The 22,409-nt window shown below is 54.5% G+C and overlaps 1 protein-coding gene across 2 annotated transcripts in view; it reads left to right on the top strand.

The window, feature by feature from the left end:
- The first annotated feature begins 19,833 nt into the window (after positions 1 to 19,833).
- MANEA (mannosidase endo-alpha) overlaps positions 19,834 to 22,409 on the top strand; it is a 40,105-nt gene continuing 37,529 nt past the window's right edge. The window contains exon 1 of one of the 2 annotated variants that reach the window (XM_069726347.1): positions 19,834 to 19,907. The gene's annotated coding sequence lies outside the window, so the exon portion shown is untranslated. The remainder of the gene's footprint in view (positions 19,908 to 22,409) is intronic. The other variant, XM_069726348.1, reaches the window with a different exon arrangement.

The following is a 22,409-nucleotide window of genomic DNA, read 5'->3' as shown; positions in this document are numbered from 1 at the left end:
GTGCTCAGCTCTCCCATGTACAGTGTATGCTGGCATCTCCAGTGCTCAGCTCTCCCATGTACACAGTGTATGCTGGCATCTCCAGTGCTCAGCTCTCCGATGCACACGGTGTATGCTGGCATCTCCAGTGCTCAGCTCTCCCATGTACACGGTGTATGCTGGCATCTCTAGTGCTCAGCTCTCCTATGTACACAGTGTATGCTGGCATCTCCAGTTCTCAGCTCTCCGATGCACACGGTGTATGCTGGCATCTCCAGTGCTCAGCTCTCCGATGCACACGGTGTATGCCGGCATCTCCAGTGCTCAGCTCTCCGATGCACACGGTGTATGCTGGCATCTCCAGTGCTCAGCTCTCCCATGCACACGGTGTATGCCGGCATCTCCAGTGCTCAGCTCTCCCATGTACACGGTGTATGCTGGCATCTCTAGTGCTCAGCTCTCCTATGTACACAGTGTATCCTGGCATCTCCAGTTCTCAGCTCTCTGATGCACACGGTGTATGCTGGCATCTCCAGTGCTCAGCTCTCCCATGCACACGGTGTATGCCGGCATCTCCAGTGCTCAGCTCTCCGATGCACACGGTGTATGCTGGCATCTCCAGTGCTCAGCTCTCCCATGTACACGGTGTATGCTGGCATCTCCAGTGCTCAGCTCTCCGATGCACACAGTGTATGCTGGCATCTCCAGTGCTCAGCTCTCCCATGTACACGGTGTATGCTGGCATCTCTAGTGCTCAGCTCTCCTATGTACACAGTGTATGCTGGCATCTCCAGTTCTCAGCTCTCCGATGCACACGGTGTATGCTGGCATCTCCAGTGCTCAGCTCTCCCATGTACACGGTGTATGCTGGCATCTCCAGTTCTCAGCTCTCCTATGCACACGGTGTATGCTGGCATCTCCAGTTCTCAGCTCTCCCATGTACACAGTGTATGCTGGCATCTCCAGTGCTCAGCTCTCCGATGCACACGGTGTATGCCGGCATCTCCAGTGCTCAGCTCTCCCATGCACACGGTGTATGCCGGCATCTCCAGTGCTCAGCTCTCCCATGTACACAGTGTATGCTGGCATCTCCAGTGCTCAGCTCTCCCATGTACACGGTGTATGCTGGCATCTCCAGTGCTCAGCGCTCCCATGCACACGGTGTATGCTGGCATCTCCAATTCTCAGCTCTCCGATGCACACGGTGTATGCTGGCATCTCCAGTGCTCAGCTCTCCGATGCACACGGTGTATGCTGGCATCTCCAGTGCTCAGCTCTCCTATGCACACGGTGTATGCTGGCATCTCTAGTGCTCAGCTCTCCGATGCACACGGTGTATGCTGGCATCTCCAGTGCTCAGCTCTCCTATGCACACGGTGTATGCCGGCATCTCTAGTGCTCAGCTCTCCGATGCACACGGTGTATGCTGGCATCTCCAGTGCTCAGCTCTCCTATGCACACGGTGTATGCCGGCATCTCCAGTTCTCAGCTCTCCGATGCACACGGTGTATGCTGGCATCTCCAGTTCTCAGCTCTCCTATGCACACGGTGTATGCTGGCATCTCTAGTGCTCAGCTCTCCGATGCACACGGTGTATGCTGGCATCTCCAGTGCTCAGCTCTCCTATGCACACGGTGTATGCCGGCATCTCCAGTTCTCAGCTCTCCGATGCAAACGGTGTATGCTGGCATCTCCAGTGCTCAGCTCTCCTATGCACACGGTGTATGCTGGCATCTCTAGTGCTCAGCTCTCCGATGCACACAGTGTATGCTGTCATCTCCAGTGCTCAGCTCTCCTATGCACACGGTGTATGCTGGCATCTCCAGTGCTCAGCTCTCCGATGCACACAGTGTATGCTGGCATCTCCAGTGCTCAGCTCTCCCATGCACACGGTGTATGCCGGCATCTCTAGTGCTCAGCTCTCCGATGCACACGGTGTATGCTGGCATCTCCAGTGCTCAGCTCTCCTATGCACACGGTGTATGCTGGCATCTCCAGTGCTCAGCTCTCCCATGTACACGGTGTATGCTGGCATCTCCAGTGCTCAGCTCTCCTATGCACACGGTGTATGCTGGCATCTCCAGTGCTCAGCTCTCCCATGCACACGGTGTATGCTGGCATCTCCAGTTCTCAGCTCTCCGATGCACACAGTGTATGCTGGCATCTCTAGTGCTCAGCTCTCCGATGCACACAGTGTATGCTGGCATCTCTAGTGCTCAGCTCTCCGATGCACACAGTGTATGCTGGCATCTCCAGTGCTCAGCTCTCCCATGTACACGGTGTATGCTGGCATCTCTAGTGCTCAGCTCTCCTATGTACACAGTGTATGCTGGCATCTCCAGTTCTCAGCTCTCCGATGCACACGGTGTATGCTGGCATCTCCAGTGCTCAGCTCTCACATGTATACGGTGTATGCTGGCATCTCCAGTTCTCAGCTCTCCTATGCACACGGTGTATGCTGGCATCTCCAGTTCTCAGCTCTCCCATGTACACAGTGTATGCTGGCATCTCCAGTGCTCAGCTCTCCGATGCACACGGTGTATGCCGGCATCTCCAGTGCTCAGCTCTCCCATGCACACGGTGTATGCCGGCATCTCCAGTGCTCAGCTCTCCCATGTACACAGTGTATGCTGGCATCTCCAGTGCTCAGCTCTCCCATGTACACGGTGTATGCTGGCATCTCCAGTGCTCAGCTCTCCCATGCACACGGTGTATGCTGGCATCTCCAGTTCTCAGCTCTCCGATGCACACGGTGTATGCTGGCATCTGCAGTGCTCAGCTCTCCGATGCACACGGTGTATGCTGGCATCTCCAGTGCTCAGCTCTCCTATGCACACGGTGTATGCTGGCATCTCTAGTGCTCAGCTCTCCGATGCACACGGTGTATGCTGGCATCTCCAGTGCTCAGCTCTCCTATGCACACGGTGTATGCCGGCATCTCTACTGCTCAGCTCTCCGATGCGCACGGTGTATGCTGGCATCTCCAGTGCTCAGCTCTCCTATGCACACGGTGTATGCCGGCATCTCCAGTTCTCAGCTCTCCGATGCACACGGTGTATGCTGGCATCTCCAGTTCTCAGCTCTCCTATGCACACGGTGTATGCTGGCATCTCTAGTGCTCAGCTCTCCGATGCACACGGTGTATGCTGGCATCTCCAGTGCTCAGCTCTCCTATGCACACGGTGTATGCCGGCATCTCCAGTTCTCAGCTCTCCGATGCACACGGTGTATGCTGGCATCTCCAGTGCTCAGCTCTCCTATGCACACGGTGTATGCTGGCATCTCTAGTGCTCAGCTCTCCGATGCACACAGTGTATGCTGGCATCTCCAGTGCTCAGCTCTCCTATGCACACGGTGTATGCTGGCATCTCCAGTGCTCAGCTCTCCCATGTACACGGTGTATGCTGGCATCTCCAGTGCTCAGCTCTCCGATGCATACAGTGTATGCTGGCATCTCTAGTGCTCAGCTCTCCCATGTACACAGTGTATGCTGGCATCTCTAGTGCTCAGCTCTCCCATGTACACAGTGTATGCTGGCATCTCCAGTGCTCAGCTCTCCCATGCACACGGTGTATGCCGGCATCTCTAGTGCTCAGCTCTCCGATGCACACGGTGTATGCTGGCATCTCCAGTGCTCAGCTCTCCCATGCACACGGTGTATGCTGGCATCTCCAGTGCTCAGCTCTCCCATGTACACGGTGTATGCTGGCATCTCCAGTGCTCAGCTCTCCGATGTACACAGTGTATGCTGGCATCTCCAGTGCTCAGCTCTCCCATGCACACGGTGTATGCCGGCATCTCTAGTGCTCAGCTCTCCGATGCACACGGTGTATGCTGGCATCTCCAGTGCTCAGCTCTCCCATGTACACAGTGTATGCTGGCATCTCCAGTGCTCAGCTCTCCTATGCACACGGTGTATGCTGGCATCTCCAGTTCTCAGCTCTCCCATGTACACAGTGTATGCTGGCATCTCCAGTGCTCAGCTCTCCGATGCACACGGTGTATGCCGGCATCTCCAGTGCTCAGCTCTCCCATGCACACGGTGTATGCCGGCATCTCCAGTGCTCAGCTCTCCCATGTACACAGTGTATGCTGGCATCTCCAGTGCTCAGCTCTCCCATGTACACGGTGTATGCTGGCATCTCCAGTGCTCAGCTCTCCCATGCACACGGTGTATGCTGGCATCTCCAGTTCTCAGCTCTCCGATGCACACGGTGTATGCTGGCATCTGCAGTGCTCAGCTCTCCGATGCACACGGTGTATGCTGGCATCTCCAGTGCTCAGCTCTCCTATGCACACGGTGTATGCTGGCATCTCTAGTGCTCAGCTCTCCGATGCACACGGTGTATGCTGGCATCTCCAGTGCTCAGCTCTCCTATGCACACGGTGTATGCCGGCATCTCTAGTGCTCAGCTCTCCGATGCACACGGTGTATGCTGGCATCTCCAGTGCTCAGCTCTCCTATGCACACGGTGTATGCCGGCATCTCCAGTTCTCAGCTCTCAGATGCACACGGTGTATGCTGGCATCTCCAGTTCTCAGCTCTCCTATGCACACGGTGTATGCTGGCATCTCTAGTGCTCAGCTCTCCGATGCACACGGTGTATGCTGGCATCTCCAGTGCTCAGCTCTCCTATGCACACGGTGTATGCCGGCATCTCCAGTTCTCAGCTCTCCGATGCACACGGTGTATGCTGGCATCTCCAGTGCTCAGCTCTCCTATGCACACGGTGTATGCTGGCATCTCTAGTGCTCAGCTCTCCGATGCACACAGTGTATGCTGGCATCTCCAGTGCTCAGCTCTCCTATGCACACGGTGTATGCTGGCATCTCCAGTGCTCAGCTCTCCCATGTACACGGTGTATGCTGGCATCTCCAGTGCTCAGCTCTCCGATGCACACAGTGTATGCTGGCATCTCTAGTGCTCAGCTCTCCCATGTACACAGTGTATGCTGGCATCTCTAGTGCTCAGCTCTCCCATGTACAGTGTATGCTGGCATCTCCAGTGCTCAGCTCTCCCATGTACACAGTGTATGCTGGCATCTCCAGTGCTCAGCTCTCCCATGCACACCGTGTATGCCGGCATCTCCAGTGCTCAGCTCTCCGATGCACACGGTGTATGCTGGCATCTCCAGTGCTCAGCTCTCCCATGTACACAGTGTATGCTGGCATCTCCAGTGCTCAGCTCTCCCATGTACACGGTGTATGCTGGCATCTCCAGTGCTCAGCTCTCCGATGCACACAGTGTATGCTGGCATCTCCAGTGCTCAGCTCTCCCATGTACACGGTGTATGCTGGCATCTCTAGTGCTCAGCTCTCCTATGTACACAGTGTATGCTGGCATCTCCAGTTCTCAGCTCTCCGATTCACACGGTGTATGCTGGCATCTCCAGTGCTCAGCTCTCCGATTCACACGGTGTATGCTGGCATCTCCAGTGCTCAGCTCTCCCATGTACACTGTGTATGCTGGCATCTCTAGTGCTCAGCTCTCCCATGTACACAGTGTATGCTGGCATCTCCAGTGCTCAGCTCTCCTATGCACACGGTGTATGCTGGCATCTCCAGTGCTCAGCTCTCCTATGCACACGGTGTATGCTGACATCTCCAGTGCTCAGCTCTCCCATGTACACAGTGTATGCTGGCATCTCCAGTGCTCAGCTCTCCCATGTACACAGTGTATGCTGGCATCTCCAGTGCTCAGCTCTCCGATGCACACGGTCTATGCTGGCATCTCCAGTGCTCAGCTCTCCCATGCACACGGTGTATGCCGGCATCTCTAGTGCTCAGCTCTCCGATGCACACGGTGTATGCCGGCATCTCCAGTGCTCAGCTCTCCCATGCACACGGTGTATGCCGGCATCTCCAGTGCTCAGCTCTCCCATGTACACTGTGTATGCTGGCATCTCTAGTGCTCAGCTCTCCTATGTACACAGTGTATGCTGGCATCTCCAGTGCTCAGCTCTCCTATGCACACGGTGTATGCCGGCATCTCCAGTGCTCAGCTCTCCCATGCACACGGTGTATGCCGGCATCTCCAGTGCTCAGCTCTCCCATGTACACTGTGTATGCTGGCATCTCTAGTGCTCAGCTCTCCTATGTACACAGTGTATGCTGGCATCTCCAGTGCTCAGCTCTCCCATGTACACAGTGTATGCCGGCATCTCTAGTGCTCAGCTCTCCCATGTACACAGTGTATGCTGGCATCTCCAGTGCTCAGCTCTCCTATGCACACGGTGTATGCTGGCATCTCTAGTGCTCAGCTCTGCCATGTACACAGTGTATGCTGGCATCTCCAGTGCTCAGCTCTCCGATGCACACGGTGTATGCCGGCATCTCCAGTGCTCAGCTCTCCCATGCACACGGTGTATGCCGGCATCTCCAGTGCTCAGCTCTCCCATGTACACAGTGTATGCTGGCATCTCCAGTGCTCAGCTCTCCCATGTACACGGTGTATGCTGGCATCTCCAGTGCTCAGCTCTCCCATGCACACGGTGTATGCTGGCATCTCCAGTTCTCAGCTCTCCGATGCACACGGTGTATGCTGGCATCTCCAGTGCTCAGCTCTCCGATGCACACGGTGTATGCTGGCATCTCCAGTGCTCAGCTCTCCTATGCACACGGTGTATGCTGGCATCTCTAGTGCTCAGCTCTCCGATGCACACGGTGTATGCTGGCATCTCCAGTGCTCAGCTCTCCTATGCACACGGTGTATGCCGGCATCTCTAGTGCTCAGCTCTCCGATGCACACGGTGTATGCTGGCATCTCCAGTGCTCAGCTCTCCTATGCACACGGTGTATGCCGGCATCTCCAGTTCTCAGCTCTCCGATGCACACGGTGTATGCTGGCATCTCCAGTTCTCAGCTCTCCTATGCACACGGTGTATGCTGGCATCTCTAGTGCTCAGCTCTCCGATGCACACGGTGTATGCTGGCATCTCCAGTGCTCAGCTCTCCTATGCACACGGTGTATGCCGGCATCTCCAGTTCTCAGCTCTCCGATGCACACGGTGTATGCTGGCATCTCCAGTGCTCAGCTCTCCTATGCACACGGTGTATGCCGGCATCTCCAGTTCTCAGCTCTCCGATGCACACGGTGTATGCTGGCATCTCCAGTGCTCAGCTCTCCTATGCACACGGTGTATGCTGGCATCTCTAGTGCTCAGCTCTCCGATGCACACAGTGTATGCTGGCATCTCCAGTGCTCAGCTCTCCTATGCACACGGTGTATGCTGGCATCTCCAGTGCTCAGCTCTCCCATGTACACGGTGTATGCTGGCATCTCCAGTGCTCAGCTCTCCGATGCACACAGTGTATGCTGGCATCTCTAGTGCTCAGCTCTCCCATGTACACAGTGTATGCTGGCATCTCTAGTGCTCAGCTCTCCCATGTACACAGTGTATGCTGGCATCTCCAGTGCTCAGCTCTCCCATGTACACAGTGTATGCTGGCATCTCCAGTGCTCAGCTCTCCCATGCACACGGTGTATGCCGGCATCTCTAGTGCTCAGCTCTCCGATGCACACGGTGTATGCTGGCATCTCCAGTGCTCAGCTCTCCCATGCACACGGTGTATGCTGGCATCTCCAGTGCTCAGCTCTCCCATGTACACGGTGTATGCTGGCATCTCCAGTGCTCAGCTCTCCGATGCACACAGTGTATGCTGGCATCTCCAGTGCTCAGCTCTCCCATGCACACGGTGTATGCCGGCATCTCTAGTGCTCAGCTCTCCGATGCACACGGTGTATGCTGGCATCTCCAGTGCTCAGCTCTCCCATGTACACAGTGTATGCTGGCATCTCCAGTGCTCAGCTCTCCTATGCACACAGTGTATGCTGGCATCTCCAGTGCTCAGCTCTCCGATGCACACAGTGTATGCTGGCATCTCCAGTGCTCAGCTCTCCGATGCACACAGTGTATGCTGGCATCTCCAGTGCTCAGCTCTCCTATGCACACAGTGTATGCTGGCATCTCCAGTGCTCAGCTCTCCTATGCACACAGTGTATGCTGGCATCTCCAGTGCTCAGCTCTCCAATGCACACAGTGTATGCTGGCATCTCTAGTGCTCAGCTCTCCCATGTACACAGTGTATGCTGGCATCTCCAGTGCTCAGCTCTCCCATGTACACAGTGTATGCTGGCATCTCCAGTGCTCAGCTCTCCCATGTACACAGTGTATGCTGGCATCTCCAGTGCTCAGCTCTCCTATGTACACAGTGTATGCTGGCATCTCCAGTGCTCAGCTCTCCGATGCACACGGTGTATGCTGGCATCTCTAGTGCTCAGCTCTCCCATGTACACAGTGTATGCTGGCATCTCCAGTGCTCAGCTCTCCCATGTACAGTGTATGCTGGCATCTCCAGTGCTCAGCTCTCCCATGTACAGTGTATGCTGGCATCTCCAGTGCTCAGCTCTCCCATGTACACAGTGTATGCTGGCATCTCCAGTGCTCAGCTCTCCGATGCACACGGTGTATGCTGGCATCTCCAGTGCTCAGCTCTCCCATGCACACGGTGTATGCCGGCATCTCCAGTGCTCAGCTCTCCGATGCACACGGTGTATGCTGGCATCTCTAGTGCTCAGCTCTCCCATGTACACAGTGTATGCTGGCATCTCCAGTGCTCAGCTCTCCCATGTACAGTGTATGCTGGCATCTCCAGTGCTCAGCTCTCCCATGTACAGTGTATGCTGGCATCTCCAGTGCTCAGCTCTCCCATGTACACAGTGTATGCTGGCATCTCCAGTGCTCAGCTCTCCGATGCACACGGTGTATGCTGGCATCTCCAGTGCTCAGCTCTCCCATGCACACGGTGTATGCCGGCATCTCCAGTGCTCAGCTCTCCGATGCACACGGTGTATGCTGGCATCTCCAGTGCTCAGCTCTCCCATGTACACGGTGTATGCTGGCATCTCCAGTGCTCAGCTCTCCGATGCACACAGTGTATGCTGGCATCTCCAGTGCTCAGCTCTCCCATGTACACGGTGTATGCTGGCATCTCTAGTGCTCAGCTCTCCTATGTACACAGTGTATGCTGGCATCTCCAGTTCTCAGCTCTCCGATTCACACGGTGTATGCTGGCATCTCCAGTGCTCAGCTCTCCGATTCACACGGTGTATGCTGGCATCTCCAGTGCTCAGCTCTCCCATGCACACGGTGTATGCCGGCATCTCCAGTGCTCAGCTCTCCCATGTACAGTGTATGCTGGCATCTCCAGTGCTCAGCTCTCCCATGTACACAGTGTATGCTGGCATCTCCAGTGCTCAGCTCTCCGATGCACACGGTGTATGCTGGCATCTCCAGTGCTCAGCTCTCCCATGCACACGGTGTATGCCGGCATCTCTAGTGCTCAGCTCTCCGATGCACACGGTGTATGCCGGCATCTCCAGTGCTCAGCTCTCCAATGCACACGGTGTATGCCGGCATCTCCAGTGCTCAGCTCTCCCATGCACACGGTGTATGCCGGCATCTCTAGTGCTCAGCTCTCCGATGCACACGGTGTATGCCGGCATCTCCAGTGCTCAGCTCTCCCATGCACACGGTGTATGCCGGCATCTCTAGTGCTCAGCTCTCCGATGCACACGGTGTATGCCGGCATCTCCAGTGCTCAGCTCTCCCATGCACACGGTGTATGCCGGCATCTCTAGTGCTCAGCTCTCCGATGCACACGGTGTATGCCGGCATCTCCAGTGCTCAGCTCTCCCATGCACACGGTGTATGCCGGCATCTCCAGTGCTCAGCTCTCCCATGTACACTGTGTATGCTGGCATCTCTAGTGCTCAGCTCTCCTATGTACACAGTGTATGCTGGCATCTCCAGTGCTCAGCTCTCCTATGCACACGGTGTATGCTGGCATCTCCAGTGCTCAGCTCTCCTATGCACACGGTGTATGCTGGCATCTCTAGTGCTCAGCTCTCCCATGTACACAGTGTATGCTGGCATCTCCAGTGCTCAGCTCTCCCATGTACAGTGTATGCTGGCATCTCCAGTGCTCAGCTCTCCTATGCACACGGTGTATGCTGGCATCTCCAGTGCTCAGCTCTCCCATGTACACAGTGTATGCTGGCATCTCCAGTGCTCAGCTCTCCCATGCACACGGTGTATGCCGGCATCTCCAGTGCTCAGCTCTCCGATGCACACGGTGTATGCTGGCATCTCCAGTGCTCAGCTCTCCCATGTACACAGTGTATGCTGGCATCTCCAGTGCTCAGCTCTCCCATGTACACAGTGTATGCTGGCATCTCCAGTGCTCAGCTCTCCCATGTACACAGTGTATGCTGGCATCTCCAGTGCTCAGCTCTCCGATGCACACGGTGTATGCTGGCATCTCTAGTGCTCAGCTCTCCCATGTACACAGTGTATGCTGGCATCTCCAGTGCTCAGCTCTCCCATGTACAGTGTATGCTGGCATCTCCAGTGCTCAGCTCTCCCATGTACAGTGTATGCTGGCATCTCCAGTGCTCAGCTCTCCCATGTACACAGTGTATGCTGGCATCTCCAGTGCTCAGCTCTCCGATGCACACGGTGTATGCTGGCATCTCCAGTGCTCAGCTCTCCCATGTACACGGTGTATGCTGGCATCTCTAGTGCTCAGCTCTCCTATGTACACAGTGTATGCTGGCATCTCCAGTTCTCAGCTCTCCGATGCACACGGTGTATGCTGGCATCTCCAGTGCTCAGCTCTCCCATGCACACGGTGTATGCCGGCATCTCCAGTGCTCAGCTCTCCGATGCACACGGTGTATGCTGGCATCTCCAGTGCTCAGCTCTCCCATGCACACGGTGTATGCCGGCATCTCCAGTGCTCAGCTCTCCCATGTACACGGTGTATGCTGGCATCTCTAGTGCTCAGCTCTCCTATGTACACAGTGTATCCTGGCATCTCCAGTTCTCAGCTCTCCGATGCACACGGTGTATGCTGGCATCTCCAGTGCTCAGCTCTCCCATGCACACGGTGTATGCCGGCATCTCCAGTGCTCAGCACTCCGATGCACACGGTGTATGCTGGCATCTCCAGTGCTCAGCTCTCCCATGTACACGGTGTATGCTGGCATCTCCAGTGCTCAGCTCTCCGATGCACACAGTGTATGCTGGCATCTCCAGTGCTCAGCTCTCCCATGTACACGGTGTATGCTGGCATCTCTAGTGCTCAGCTCTCCTATGTACACAGTGTATGCTGGCATCTCCAGTTCTCAGCTCTCCGATGCACACGGTGTATGCTGGCATCTCCAGTGCTCAGCTCTCCCATGTACACGGTGTATGCTGGCATCTCCAGTTCTCAGCTCTCCTATGCACACGGTGTATGCTGCCATCTCCAGTTCTCAGCTCTCCCATGTACACAGTGTATGCTGGCATCTCCAGTGCTCAGCTCTCCGATGCACACGGTGTATGCCGGCATCTCCAGTGCTCAGCTCTCCCATGCACACGGTGTATGCCGGCATCTCCAGTGCTCAGCTCTCCCATGTACACAGTGTATGCTGGCATCTCCAGTGCTCAGCTCTCCCATGTACACGGTGTATGCTGGCATCTCCAGTGCTCAGCTCTCCCATGCACACGGTGTATGCTGGCATCTCCAGTTCTCAGCTCTCCGATGCACACGGTGTATGCTGGCATCTCCAGTGCTCAGCTCTCCGATGCACACGGTGTATGCTGGCATCTCCAGTGCTCAGCTCTCCTATGCACACGGTGTATGCTGGCATCTCTAGTGCTCAGCTCTCCGATGCACACGGTGTATGCTGGCATCTCCAGTGCTCAGCTCTCCTATGCACACGGTGTATGCCGGCATCTCTAGTGCTCAGCTCTCCGATGCACACGGTGTATGCTGGCATCTCCAGTGCTCAGCTCTCCTATGCACACGGTGTATGCCGGCATCTCCAGTTCTCAGCTCTCCGATGCACACGGTGTATGCTGGCATCTCCAGTTCTCAGCTCTCCTATGCACACGGTGTATGCTGGCATCTCTAGTGCTCAGCTCTCCAATGCACACGGTGTATGCTGGCATCTCCAGTGCTCAGCTCTCCTATGCACACGGTGTATGCCGGCATCTCCAGTTCTCAGCTCTCCGATGCACACGGTGTATGCTGGCATCTCCAGTGCTCAGCTCTCCTATGCACACGGTGTATGCTGGCATCTCTAGTGCTCAGCTCTCCGATGCACACAGTGTATGCTGGCATCTCCAGTGCTCAGCTCTCCTATGCACACGGTGTATGCTGGCATCTCCAGTGCTCAGCTCTCCGATGCACACAGTGTATGCTGGCATCTCCAGTGCTCAGCTCTCCCATGCACACGGTGTATGCCGGCATCTCTAGTGCTCAGCTCTCCGATGCACACGGTGTATGCTGGCATCTCCAGTGCTCAGCTCTCCTATGCACACGGTGTATGCTGGCATCTCATGTGCTCAGCTCTCCCATGTACACGGTGTATGCTGGCATCTCCAGTGCTCAGCTCTCCGATGCACACAGTGTACGCTGGCATCTCCAGTGCTCAGCTCTCCCATGCACACGGTGTATGCCGGCATCTATAGTGCTCAGCTCTCCGATGCACACGGTGTATGCTGGCATCTCCAGTGCTCAGCTCTCCTATGCACACGGTGTATGCTGGCATCTCCAGTGCTCAGCTCTCCCATGCACACGGTGTATGCTGGCATCTCCAGTTCTCAGCTCTCCGATGCACACAGTGTATGCTGGCATCTCTAGTGCTCAGCTCTCCGATGCACACAGTGTATGCTGGCATCTCTAGTGCTCAGCTCTCCGATGCACACAGTGTATGCTGGCATCTCCAGTGCTCAGCTCTCCCATGTACACGGTGTATGCTGGCATCTCTAGTGCTCAGCTCTCCTATGTACACAGTGTATGCTGGCATCTCCAGTTCTCAGCTCTCCGATGCACACGGTGTATGCTGGCATCTCCAGTGCTCAGCTCTCCCATGTACACGGTGTATGCTGGCATCTCCAGTTCTCAGCTCTCCTATGCACACGGTGTATGCTGGCATCTCCAGTTCTCAGCTCTCCCATGTACACAGTGTATGCTGGCATCTCCAGTGCTCAGCTCTCCGATGCACACGGTGTATGCCGGCATCTCCAGTGCTCAGCTCTCCCATGCACACGGTGTATGCCGGCATCTCCAGTGCTCAGCTCTCCCATGTACACAGTGTATGCTGGCATCTCCAGTGCTCAGCTCTCCCATGTACACGGTGTATGCTGGCATCTCCAGTGCTCAGCTCTCCCATGCACACGGTGTATGCTGGTATCTCCAGTTCTCAGCTCTCCGATGCACACGGTGTATGCTGGCATCTCCAGTGCTCAGCTCTCCGATGCACACGGTGTATGCTGGCATCTCCAGTGCTCAGCTCTCCTATGCACACGGTGTATGCTGGCATCTCTAGTGCTCAGCTCTCCGATGCACACGGTGTATGCTGGCATCTCCAGTGCTCAGCTCTCCTATGCACACGGTGTATGCCGGCATCTCTAGTGCTCAGCTCTCCGATGCACACGGTGTATGCTGGCATCTCCAGTGCTCAGCTCTCCTATGCACACGGTGTATGCCGGCATCTCCAGTTCTCAGCTCTCCGATGCACACGGTGTATGCTGGCATCTCCAGTTCTCAGCTCTCCTATGCACACGGTGTATGCTGGCATCTCTAGTGCTCAGCTCTCCGATGCACACGGTGTATGCTGGCATCTCCAGTGCTCAGCTCTCCTATGCACACGGTGTATGCCGGCATCTCCAGTTCTCAGCTCTCCGATGCACACGGTGTATGCTGGCATCTCCAGTGCTCAGCTCTCCTATGCACACGGTGTATGCTGGCATCTCTAGTGCTCAGCTCTCCGATGCACACAGTGTATGCTGGCATCTCCAGTGCTCAGCTCTCCTATGCACACGGTGTATGCTGGCATCTCCAGTGCTCAGCTCTCCCATGTACACGGTGTATGCTGGCATCTCCAGTGCTCAGCTCTCCGATGCACACAGTGTATGCTGGCATCTCTAGTGCTCAGCTCTACCATGTACACAGTGTATGCTGGCATCTCTAGTGCTCAGCTCTCCCATGTACACAGTGTATGCTGGCATCTCCAGTGCTCAGCTCTCCCATGTACACAGTGTATGCTGGCATCTCCAGTGCTCAGCTCTCCCATGCACACGGTGTATGCCGGCATCTCTAGTGCTCAGCTCTCCGATGCACACGGTGTATGCTGGCATCTCCAGTGCTCAGCTCTCCCATGCACACGGTGTATGCTGGCATCTCCAGTGCTCAGCTCTCCCATGTACACGGTGTATGCTGGCATCTCCAGTGCTCAGCTCTCCGATGCACACAGTGTATGCTGGCATCTCCAGTGCTCAGCTCTCCCATGCACACGGTGTATGCCGGCATCTCTAGTGCTCAGCTCTCCGATGCACACGGTGTATGCTGGCATCTCCAGTGCTCAGCTCTCCTATGCACACGGTGTATGCTGGCATCTCCAGTGCTCAGCTCTCCAATGCACACGGTGTATGCTGGCATCTCCAGTGCTCAGCTCTCCCATGCACACGGTGTATGCCGGCATCTCTAGTGCTCAGCTCTCCCATGTACACGGTGTATGCCGGCATCTCCAGTGCTCAGCTCTCCCATGTACAGTGTATGCTGGCATCTCTAGTGCTCAGCTCTCCCATGTACACAGTGTATGCTGGCATCTCTAGTGCTCAGCTCTCCCATGCACACGGTGTATGCCGGCATCTCTAGTGCTCAGCTCTCCCATGTACACAGTGTATGCCGGCATCTCCAGTGCTCAGCTCTCCCATGTACACAGTGTATGCTGGCATCTCCAGTGCTCAGCTCTCCCATGTACACGGTGTATGCTGGCATCTCCAGTGCTCAGCTCTCCGATGCACACAGTGTATGCTGGCATCTCTAGTGCTCAGCTCTACCATGTACACAGTGTATGCTGGCATCTCTAGTGCTCAGCTCTCCCATGTACACAGTGTATGCTGGCATCTCCAGTGCTCAGCTCTCCCATGTACACAGTGTATGCTGGCATCTCCAGTGCTCAGCTCTCCCATGCACACGGTGTATGCCGGCATCTCTAGTGCTCAGCTCTCCGATGCACACGGTGTATGCTGGCATCTCCAGTGCTCAGCTCTCCTATGCACACGGTGTATGCTGGCATCTCCAGTGCTCAGCTCTCCCATGTACACGGTGTATGCTGGCATCTCCAGTGCTCAGCTCTCCGATGCACACAGTGTATGCTGGCATCTCCAGTGCTCAGCTCTCCCATGCACACGGTGTATGCCGGCATCTCTAGTGCTCAGCTCTCCGATGCACACGGTGTATGCTGGCATCTCCAGTGGTCAGCTCTCCTATGCACACGGTGTATGCTGGCATCTCCAGTGCTCAGCTCTCCCATGCACACGGTGTATGCTGGCATCTCCAGTGCTCAGCTCTCCCATGCACACGGTGTATGCCGGCATCTCTAGTGCTCAGCTCTCCGATGCGCACTGTGTATGCTGGCATCTCCAGTGCTCAGCTCTCCGATGCACACGGTGTATGCTGGCATCTCCAGTGCTCAGCTCTCCCATGCACACGGTGTATGCCGGCATCTCTAGTGCTCAGCTCTCCGATGCACACAGTGTATGCTGGCATCTCCAGTTCTCAGCTCTCCCATGTACACGGTGTATGCTGGCATCTCCAGTGCTCAGCTCTCCCATGTACACGGTGTATGCTGGCATCTCTAGTGCTCAGCTCTCCCATGCACACGGTGTATGCCGGCATCTCCAGTGCTCAGCTCTCCTATGCACACGGTGTATGCCGGCATCTCCAGTGCTCAGCTCTCCCATGCACACAGTGTATGCTGGCATCTCCAGTGCTCAGCTCTCCTATGCACACGGTGTATGCTGGCATCTCCAGTGCTCAGCTCTCCCATGCACACGGTGTATGCTGGCATCTCCAGTGCTCAGCTCTCCTATGCACACGGTGTATGCTGGCATCTCCAGTTCTCAGCTCTCCCATGTACACGGTGTATGCTGGCATCTCCAGTGCTCAGCTCTCCCATGCACACGGTGTATGCTGGCATCTCCAGTGCTCAGCTCTCCTATGCACACGGTGTATGCTGGCATCTCCAGTGCTCAGCTCTCCCATGTACACAGTGTATGCTGGCATCTCCAGTGCTCAGCTCTCCCATGTACACGGTGTATGCTGGCATCTCCAGTGCTCAGCTCTCCCATGTACACGGTGTATGCTGGCATCTCCAGTGCTCAGCTCTCCCATGTACACGGTGTATGCTGGCATCTCCAGTGCTCAGCTCTCCCATGTACAGTGTATGCTGGCATCTCCAGTGCTCAGCTCTCCCATGCACACGGTGTATGCTGGCATCTCCAGTGCTCAGCTCTACTATGCACACGGTGTATGCTGGCATCTCCAGTGCTCAGCTCTCCCATGTACACAGTGTATGCTGGCATCTCTAGTGCTCAGTTCTCCCATGCACACGGTGTATGCTGGCATCTCTAGTGCTCAGTTCTCCCATGCACACGGTGTATGCCGGCATCTCTAGTGCTCAGCTCTCCCATGCACACGGTGTATGCTGGCATCTCCAGTGCTCAGCTCTCCCATGTACACAGTGTATGCTGGCATCTCCAGTGCTCAGCTCTCCTATGCACACGGTGTATGCTGGCATCTCCAGTGCTCAGCTCTCCTATGCACACGGTGTATGCCGGCATCTCCAGTGCTCAGCTCTCCTATGCACACGGTGTATGCTGGCATCTCTAGTTCTCAGCTCTCCCATGCACACGGTGTATGCTGGCATCTCCAGTGCTCAGCTCTCCCATGCACACGGTGTATGCTGGCATCTCCAGTGCTCAGCTCTCCTATGCACACGGTGTATGCTGGCATCTCCAGTGCTCAGCTCTCCCATGTACACGGTGTATGCTGGCATCTCCAGTGCTCAGCTCTCCCATGTACACGGTGTATGCTGGCATCTCCAGTGCTCAGCTCTCCCATGTACACGGTGTATGCTGGCATCTCCAGTGCTCAGCTCTCCCATGTACACAGTGTATGCTGGCATCTCCAGTGCTCAGCTCTCCCATGCACACGGTGTATGCTGGCATCTCCAGTGCTCAGCTCTCCCATGCACACGGTGTATGCTGGCATCTCCAGTGCTCAGCTCTGCCATGTACACAGTGTATGCTGGCATCTCCAGTGCTCAGCTCTCCCATGTACAGTGTATGCTGGCATCTCCAGTGCTCAGCTCTCCCATGCACACGGTGTATGCCGGCATCTCTAGTGCTCAGCTCTCCCATGTACACAGTGTATGCTGGCATCTCTAGTGCTCAGCTCTCCCATGTACACAGTGTATGCTGGCATCTCCAGTGCTCAGCTCTCCCATGTACACAGTGTATGCTGGCATCTCCAGTTCTCACCTCTCCCATGTACACGGTGTATGCTGGCATCTCCAGTTCTCACCTCTCCCATGTACACGGTGTATGCTGGCATCTCCAGTTCTCACCTCTCCCATGTACACGGTGTATGCTGGCATCTCCAGTGCTCAGCTCTCCCATGTACACAGTGTATGCTGGCATCTCCAGTTCTCAGCTCTCCCATGCACACGGTGTATGCTGGCATCTCCAGTGCTCAGCTCTCCCATGCACACGGTGTATGCTGGCATCTCCAGTGCTCAGCTCTCCCATGCACACGGTGTATGCTGGCATCTCCAGTTCTCAGCTCTCCCATGCACACAGTGTATGCTGGCATCTCCAGTGCTCAGCTCTCCAATGCACACGGTGTATGCTGGCATCTCCAGTGCTCAGCTCTCCCATGCACACGGTGTATGCCGGCATCTCTAGTGCTCAGCTCTCCCATGTACACGGTGTATGCCGGCATCTCCAGTGCTCAGCTCTCCCATGTACAGTGTATGCTGGCATCTCTAGTGCTCAGCTCTCCTATGCACACGGTGTATGCTGGCATCTCTAGTGCTGAGCTCTCCCATGTACACGGTGTATGCCGGCATCTCCAGTGCTCAGCTCTCCCATGTACAGTGTATGCTGGCATCTCCAGTGCTCAGCTCTCCGATGCACACGGTGTGTGCTGGCATCTCCAGTGCTCAGCTCTCCCATGTACACGGTGTATGCTGGCATCTCCAGTGCTCAGCTCTCCCATGTACACAGTGTATGCTGGCATCTCTAGTGCTCAGCTCTCCCATGCACACGGTGTATGCCGGCATCTCTAGTGCTCAGCTCTCCCATGTACACAGTGTATGCCGGCATCTCCAGTGCTCAGCTCTCCCATGTACAGTGTATGCTGGCATCTCTAGTGCTCAGCTCTCCCATGTACACGGTGTATGCTGGCATCTCTAGTGCTCAGCTCTCCCATGTACACGGTGTATGCTGGCATCTCTAGTGCTCAGCTCTCCCATGTACACAGTGTATGCCGGCATCTCTAGTGCTCAGCTCTCCCATGTACACGGTGTATGCTGGCATCTCTAGTGCTCAGCTCTCCCATGTACACAGTGTATGCCGGCATCTCCAGTGCTCAGCTCTCCCATGTACACGGTGTATGCTGGCATCTCCAGTGCTCAGCTCTCCCATGTACAGTGTATGCTGGCATCTCCAGTGCTCAGCTCTCCCATGTACACGGTGTATGCTGGCATCTCTAGTGCTCAGCTCTCCCATGTACACAGTGTATGCTGGCATCTCTAGTGCTCAGCTCTCCCATGTACACAGTGTATGCTGGCATCTCTAGTGCTCAGCTCTCCCATGTACAGTGTATTCTGGCATCTCTAGTGCTCAGCTCTCCCATGTACAGTGTATTCTGGCATCTCTAGTGCTCAGCTCTCCCATGTACACGGTGTATGCTGGCATCTCTAGTGCTCAGCTCTCCCATGTACAGTGTATTCTGGCATCTCCAGTGCTCAGCTCTCCCATGTACAGTGTATGCTGGCATCTCCAGTGCTCAGCTCTCCCATGTACACGGTGTATGCTGGCATCTCTAGTGCTCAGCTCTCCCATGTACACAGTGTATGCTGGCATCTCTAGTGCTCAGCTCTCCCATGTACACGGTGTATGCTGGCATCTCTAGTGCTCAGCTCTCCCATGTACACGGTGTATGCTGGCATCTCTAGTGCTCAGCTCTCCCATGCACACGGTGTATGCCGGCATCTCTAGTGCTCAGCTCTCCCATGTACAGTGTATTCTGGCATCTCCAGTGCTCAGCTCTCCCATGTACAGTGTATGCTGGCATCTCCAGTGCTCAGCTCTCCCATGTACACGGTGTATGCTGGCATCTCTAGTGCTCAGCTCTCCCATGTACACAGTGTATGCTGGCATCTCTAGTGCTCAGCTCTCCCATGTACACGGTGTATGCTGGCATCTCTAGTGCTCAGCTCTCCCATGCACACGGTGTATGCCGGCATCTCTAGTGCTCAGCTCTCCCATGTACACGGTGTATGCTGGCATCTCCAGTGCTCAGCTCTCCCATGTACACGGTGTATGCCGGCATCTCCAGTGCTCAGCTCTCCGATGCACACGGTGTATGCCGGCATCTCCAGTGCTCAGCTCTCCCATGCACACAGTGTATGCCGGCATCTCCAGTGCTCAGCTCTCCCATGTACACAGTGTATGCCGGCATCTCCAGTGCTCAGCTCTCCCATGTACACAGTGTATGCCGGCATCTCCAGTGCTCAGCTCTCCCATGCACACGGTGTATGCCGGCATCTCCAGTGCTCAGCTCTCCCATGCACACGGTGTATGCCGGCATCTCCAGTGCTCAGCTCTCCCATGCACACGGTGTATGCCGGCATCTCCAGTGCTCAGCTCTCCCATGCACACGGTGTATGCTGAGCGGCCTCGGTGCCGTCTCCCTTCCTCCAGCAGTGACAGGCTCCTCCCAGCAGCCCCTGCGTCACACTGATCCAGGAAGTGTCGGTGCGATGTGTGCAGCAGCTGCGCCCCGTGCAGAGACCGTCGTGCACCCGGGAGGTAATGTACCCACCAGCAGCCCTGTGCCTGGCGCGCTCTGTGGGCACTGCCTGCTGTCTGTAGTGAATGCACCAGCTGGGTGTCGCGGTCGCTTCATTGTGGCTGTGTTACAGTGCCAGATGTTTGTCTCCTCAGTCTTGGAAGGGATACATGCTGCCTGCCCAGCCTGCGTGCAGGAGGTTAATGACCTGCTCCATGAAGTCCTGGGCTCATGCTCTGTGACTGGCAGGCTCCAGTGCCTGCTCACCGTCACCCCTGGCATGATGGCATACAAATGGTCAGCTTATGGTGTGCACTCATATTAGTTGTTTTACCAAGTAATTGCTCCAGAAAGTGTTGACCGTGACCAGCTGTGACTGTATGGTGCCCAGCTTCCTCCAGAATACAGTGTATACAGCCCAGGAAGGGGCTGTGTGTAGCCTGAGACCCCCGCTGTCCTTCCTGTAGTAATTGGTACGATGACGTGTGTAGTGACATGTGGCTCCTCTCATTTACATGCTAATATTGGCAGTGACTTACCTGACATACCTATAGGGCTCATACTCCCTTGCAAGAGAAACGGACGAGTGCAGTCCGATGAAAAAAGAAAAAAATCTGATTGCACTCGGACCAATGTTATTCAATGGGTGACATCTCATCTGCGATTTTTTTTTTTTTCTCAGCTGAAATCGGACTGAGGAAAAAAAAATGCAACATGCTGCATATCTCGGACGAGACTCGCCAATGCAAGTCAATGGATGCGAGAAAAAACACAGCACTCGGACCATGCGCGTGCTGTCTGTTTTTTACGCATCGGTGTCCTTTGAAAAGCCGGCAATTCATGTGTGGTGTACAGTAAAATCACACTGACAGGTTAGAATAGAGTAGATATATACACACAGCATATACATATACACACACACACACCAGTAACATATATAGTGAACTGAAAGATAGAAGTCGGTAATACATCTGCCGGCTTCTGTAAAATCACTGCATGACACTCATCCGTTTTTTCGTTCCAGAAATCAAACCTTTTTTTTCCTCGCATATGGGTATGAGCCCATATACCGTACTTATATACCGCTGCAAGTTCAATTCGCACTAGGAGGGATAAAAAAAATAAAGAAAATGAAAACAGATCTGTCTTTTTTTTTCCTCTATCATCTTTAAAAAAAATAAACAAATAAAGTGGTGAACCCCCTAATGATACATAATACACACTGTACAGATTTGGGATCCCCGTGATCTTATTAACCTGGAGAGTTCAGTTCGTTTTCACAATGCAATGAATGCCAGAAAGCTAAAACAATGGCCGAATTGCGTTTTGTTTTCACCATTTACCCCGTTTCCATAGTACAACTTCTCCCACAAATAACCCTCTTACAACAAAAAGGTAAAGAAAAAAAAATGTAGCTCTTTGAAGAAGGGAGGAAGAAAAAAAAAAAAGGCTGTCATCGCACTTCAGGATAGAGGTCAAGTACACAGTTATTACATAAGTGACATTGTTATTAGAGTGGTAATCAGCTCACGTGGACGGCTCACTGTGTGCAGAAGCAGGGAAAAACCTGTGACTTCACGTGAGCAATCCAAGAAAAAAAAAAGAAGGGAGATTTTCCAACTTCTTAAAGTTTCAAAATGTATTCAAATACATCATTAAAATTTTAAATGTGTGGATCCATAATGTGATGAAATGCTATGCAGTGAATAGATAGGCTTCTCAAACACTCCCTGGCGTTCGCTCTCAATAAATACCTTTGAGAAACAACACCAGAGAGCGTTTGAAACGCATTGCACTTGACTGCGTAGCATTTGTGTGACGCTAGACACTTCTCACTGCCAAGCTATGGGTCAGGAGATAGTCAAGGAGTCCAAGGTCAGAAGACAGGAGGGTACATAGGAAAGAGACAAGACTAGTCAGGTAAAGTTCCTAGGTCAGAATACCAGGAAGATAGCAGATCAGAGAAGAAGGGGTTAAACACATGAATGGTCAGAATGAGATCCAAGATCAGGCAACGAAAGATCAACGTACAGAATTTTAAGGAAATCTGTCACCCCAAAAATCGTATATGAGATAAGCCCTTGATGCCGGTGGCCTTATCTACAGCATTTTGTAATGCTGTAGATAAGCCCCCGATGTAACCTGAAAGGTTAGATTATACTCACCCAGGGGCGGTCCCGCTGCGGTTTCGGTCCAATGGGTGTCGCAGTCCGGGTCTTCCTATCTTCATATGATGACGTCCTCTTCTTGTCTTCCTGCTGTGGCTCCAGCGTACTTTGTCTGTCCTGTTGAGGGCAGAGCAAAGTACTGCAGTGCGCAGGCGCCGAGAAAGGTCAGAGAGGCCCAGCGCCTGCGCACTTCAGTACTTTGCTCTGCCCTCAACAGGGTAGACAAAGTACACCTGCGCCAGAGTGTGGCCGATTGCAAATGACGTACCATCCCCGTCACTGGGAGTTAAGTCCCAGGTCACCTTGCCGGGATAGTACGTTATATGGGATTAAGGGGTTAACCCCTTCACGCCA

The sequence above is a fragment of the Ranitomeya imitator genome, chromosome 5 (genome assembly GCF_032444005.1).
Source record: "Ranitomeya imitator isolate aRanImi1 chromosome 5, aRanImi1.pri, whole genome shotgun sequence".
NCBI lineage: Eukaryota > Metazoa > Chordata > Amphibia > Anura > Dendrobatidae > Ranitomeya > Ranitomeya imitator.
Note: the sequence above shows the minus strand (reverse complement) of the source record. Positions and strands in the feature narration are given on the sequence as shown.